This window comes from Aegilops tauschii, chromosome 1, assembly GCF_002575655.3.
Source record: "Aegilops tauschii subsp. strangulata cultivar AL8/78 chromosome 1, Aet v6.0, whole genome shotgun sequence".
In the NCBI taxonomy this organism is placed as follows: Eukaryota; Viridiplantae; Streptophyta; class Magnoliopsida; order Poales; family Poaceae; genus Aegilops; species Aegilops tauschii.
Window position 1 is genome coordinate 475527711 of NC_053035.3, and position 5233 is coordinate 475532943.

Here is a 5233-nt window from a genome sequence, read left to right on the forward strand (position 1 = left end):
AGGAAGCACGGCAGGACCAGCAACTTTTGAAAGACCCAGATGACCGGCATCCGGAATGGTTTCAAGGTCGTGCCAGCTACGCTCTTACCAAAGAAGAGAAGGTCATTTTTTTTGAATGCCTGAGCAGTATGAAGGTCCCGTCTGGCTTCTCGTCGAATATAAAGGGAATAATAAACATGGCGGACAAAAAGTTCCTAAACCTGAAGTCTCATGACTGCCACGTGATTATGACGCAATTGCTTCCGATTGCTTTGAGGGGGCTCCTACCGGAAAATGTTCGAGTAGCCATTGTGAAGCTATGTGCATTCCTCAATGCAATCTCTCAGAAGGTAATCAATCCAGAAGATCTACCACGGTTACAGAACGATGTGGTCCAATGCCTTGTCAGTTTCGAGTTGGTGTTCCCACCATCCTTCTTCGATATTATGGCGCACCTCCTGCTCCACCTAGTCGAAGAGATTTCCATTCTCGGTCCTGTATTTCTACACAATATGTTCCCCTTTGAGAGGTTCATGGGAGTATTAAAGAAATATGTTCGTAACCGTGCTAGGCCAGAAGGAAGCATCGTCAAGGGCTATGGAAATGAGGAGGTAATTGAGTTCTGTATTGACTATGTTCCTGACCTTAAGCCGATTGGTATTCCTCAATCGCGGCACGAGGGGAGACTAAGTGGAAAAGGCATGATCGGAAGGAAATCAACGATATGTATGGACGGTCATTCTATGACTGAAGCACACCACACAGTTCTGCAAAATTCCAGCTTGGTGGCTCCGTACTTCGAGCAACACAAGAATATTTTACGCTCGGACAACCCGGGGAAGCCTGAATCCTGGATTAGAAAGGCCCACATGGAGACTTTCGGCAGTTGGTTGCGAAAACATTTAATGAATGACAATGATGTTGGAGATCAGCTGTACATGTTGGCCAAGACACCATCTTCGACTATAACGACTTTCCAAGGGTACAAGATAAATGGAATACATTTTACACCATCACCCAAGATAAAAAGAGCACCAACCAAAACAGTGGTGTCCGCTTTGATGCAGCAACGGAGAATGGGCAAAAGGTCACATATTATGGTTACATAGAGGAGATATGGGAACTTGACTATGGACCCTCCTTTAAGGTCCCTTTGTTCCGGTGCAAATGGTTCAAGCTAACAGGAGGTGGGGTAAAGGTGGACGAGCAATACGGAATGACAATGGTGGATTTCAACAATCTTGGTTACCTTGACGAACCATTCGTCCTTGCCAAAGATGTCGCTCAGGTTTTTTATTTGAAGGACATGAGTAGCAAACCGAGGAAACGGAAAGATAAGAAAACGATCAGTACATCATGCGATGATCCAAAGCGCCACATTGTTCTTTCAGGGAAAAGAAACATCGTGGGAGTGGAGGACAAGACAGACATGTCAGAAGATTATAATATGTTTGGTGAAATTCCGCCCTTCAAAGTGAACACTGACCCAAGCATTAAGTTAAATGATGAGGATGCTCCATGGATACGGCACAATCGTAAGCAAGCAGGGACACAAGGGAAGAATTGATGTGTAATAATTTATTGTACCAAACTTTGTTGAATGGATCATGTGAATTAAAACGTACGATGGCGAATCCGGATGATTTGTATTTGGTCGATGAACTGAATGATGTATCAAACCTTTTGTCAAACCTTCAAGGGATCGAGGATGTAGAACAAAACAATCGGTCTGAATTTTTAAAATGAATTAGTTTTATTTTTCTGGATTTTTTATATATTATTTGTATTTTTAAGATTTTAAAATGAATTAATTTTATATTTTTTGAATTTTTTGATATATTATTTCTATTTTAAGATTTTAAAATGAATTAGTTTTATTTTTCTGAATTTTTTGATATATTATTTGTATTTTTAAGATTTTCAAATGAATTAGTTTTATTTCTTGAATTTTTTGATATATTATTTCTATTTTTAAGATTTTAAAATGAATTAGTTTTATTTTTTTGACTTTTTTGATATATTATTTGTATTTTTAAGATTTTAAAATGAATTAGTTTTATTTTTTTGAATTTTTTGATATATTATTTCTATTTTGAAGATTTTAAAATGAATTAGTTTTATTTTTCTGAATTTTTTGATATATTATTTCTATTTTTAAGATTTTAAAATGAATTAGTTTTATTTTTCTGAATTTTTTGATATATTATTTGTATTTTTAAGATTTTAAAATGAATTAGTTTTATTTTTTTGAATTTTTTGATATATTATTTGTATTTTGAAGATTTTAAAATGAATTAGTTTTATTTTTTTGAATTTTTTGATATATTATTTCTATTTTTAAGATTTTAAAATGAAAAGTATATGAAAAAGGACCTTTAGTCGCGGTTCGTGACACGAACCGCGACTAAAGGATCTTTCCGCGCGGGAACGAAAGCGGCGCGAAAGAACCTTTAGTCCCGGTTGGGGACACCAACCGCGACTAAAGGGTACCTTTAGTCGCGGTTGGTGTCCCCAACAGGGACTAATGCTCTGTCTATATATACAGCACTTAGTAAATTTTCCCCCACCTCCCATTCTCCTCTCGACGCCGACGCCCTGCCCCGACACCGATCGACGCCGACGCCGCCAGGCTACTGCCCCGACGCCGATCGACGCCGACGCCGCCAGGCTACTGCCCCGACGCCGATCGACGCCGACGCCCCCAGTGAGCTCTGCCCCCACTTCCCCTGCCCTACGCCGCCGCCCTTGCCCTGCACTGCCGCCGCCGCCTCTGCCCTGCCCTGCGCGCCGTCCTCCGCCGCCCGCCGCCGCCTGCCTGCCGTCCTCCGCCTCCCGCCGCCGCCTGCCTGCCGTCCTCCGCCTCCCGCCGCCGCCTGCCGTCCTCCGCCGCCCGCCGCCGCCTGCTGTCCTCCTCAAACAAAAACTTGAGCAGAGAGGAAAAAGAAAAGGAAAGAGAGAGCAGAGAGGAAAAAGAAAAGGAAAAAGATAAGGAAAGAGAGAGCAGAGAGGAAAAAGAAAAGGAAAAAGAAAAGGAAAAAGAAAAGGAAATTTATTTGGGAATAATTGTATAAATCATTAAATTTGAGCGGCGGCGGAGGAAAAAGAAAAGGAAAAACAAAATACTTGGCAGTACTCAAACAAAAACTTCTATGCAAATTAGTGCTCAATAAAAAACTGAAAAGGAAAAAGAAAAGGAAAGAGAGAGCAGAGAGGAAAAAGAAAAGGAAATTTATTTGGGACTAATTGTATAAATTTGACCAAAAAAACATCAATTTTATTTTTTAATAGCTCTTAATCATTCAACCGTCGCTGCTCCTCCTCTATGTCCCCTTAATCTTATTTTTTAATTTCTTTATACTTAATTAATTTTTACTACATGCAGGAGTGACATATGGCGGACGATAGAGCCGAGCCGCTTAGGGATCCGGAGGCTGAACGTTATTTAATGGGCATCATAAACAACGAGATTCCTTATGTGCCGGGCTCAGAATATGAGCAAGAAGAGGATGTAGTGTCTTCTTTTCTGAACCTTGACGGTGGAACAGACATTGTCGATGATCAAGAAGGTGAAGGAACGGACATTGTCGACGGAGGTCAACCGTCAACAAACGACGATCTCGAATTGCAAGTAGCAACCACCTCCGGCGAGGTATATATATACATTGAGCCTCTCGTGATACAAACTTACTGAAATGTGAATACATATGTATTAACGCGCGCGACTCTCTTTCTTTTTTTAGCCCTCGGCCGGATCGAGTACGACAAAGCGTGGCAAATCCAAGGCGATGAAAACAGGAGAAACATATGCCATTGATTTTGTCAGTGAAACCGGCAAGCCCCTACAGCACACCTCAAAATTTATCAACCAATGCGGAGTCGTTGTTAGAGACAACGTCCCGATCACCGTCCAGGAATGGAAGGAGCCAAAGAAGGCACGTCTTGGTTTCAGTTTTGTCGACAAGAGAACGAAAAAGGATTGCTGGAGAAAGCTTATGGAATATTTCATTCTACCTCCGGAATACAACAAAGTCGATGAATTCGGTAACGAGGTTCCGGGTGGACGTGAGAGGAGGAGGCTAGTTAAAGAGTTCGCTCTTCAGAAGATGGGCGAAGCATTCCGGAACTTCAAGAAAAATTTAACCCGTGACTATGTCAACAAGGGCAAGACTCCGGATTTCAATGGACAACATGAGAAACTGAAAGATGATTGGCCAGAATTTGTGAGGCAAAAGAAATCGGAGCATTTCAAGGAAATATCGAAAAAAATAAGGATAATGCGAGTAAGAAAAAGTTCCATCATATTATGGGGCCAGGAGGATACCGCCTTTCGGAGCCTAAGTGGCAGAAGATGGAGGAGGACCTGAGGGTGCGAGGAATCCCTCTAGGTACAGAGGGATGGGACCCAAGGGCCAAAAGCTGGTGGTACGGGCATGGGGGATCGCTAGACCTGGAGACAGGGGTGTGTGTTCACCGGAAGAAAAAGTTTGCTCCCACCCAAGCCCTTATTGACGCAATGACCCAAGCTCAAGAGGGCTTGATCAAGTTCAACAGAGAGAAAGACGCACTGACAACAGCCCTCGGGAATGATGAACACGGAGGACGTGTACGAGGCAAAGGCAGAATTCCGTGGAAAGTAGGGTTTTCCAAGGACAATGACCCGTACTGTTACAGAAGCCGTAAGAGAAAGACGGACCGGGATGCAAATCTTTTGGCGAAGTTTGCATCGGAACTCCATGAGTTGAGGCAAACCGTGCATGAACTAGTAAAAGAAAAATCGGCTGCAGGGCCGCATGAAGATCATGAAGCGGATCGTGGAAGCCAGCAGCGGAGAAGCAGCGTGGCTTCCACGGATGCCCCGCCTGGTGCTAATGCACCGATGATCGAGATTCGTGCACCGGAGCCTCACTACCCCGTGGATGATGTAAAGGAGATGAAAGAATGTGATCTGCATTATCCCGTGGGGAACGTTTCCACGAAGGTAGCTACCGGCAGTGCTTTACCCTGTACACCTGGAGCACTCCACCACAACAACCCCATTGCATATGGCTATGCTCGTGTCACGGTGGAAGACATAGTCCAAGAGTTTGAGGACTTGGAGATTGACAAAGCTACACCCGAAGGGGAGAGAAGACTTGGAGATGTCAACCCCAGATCATTCTATGGAAAAAGAAGTACATAGTGTTTCCAGGCGAGGCGCCAAGGCTAACAAGTCCACCCCCCTCCGATGGTGGTGGTGGTGGTGGTGGCGGTGGTG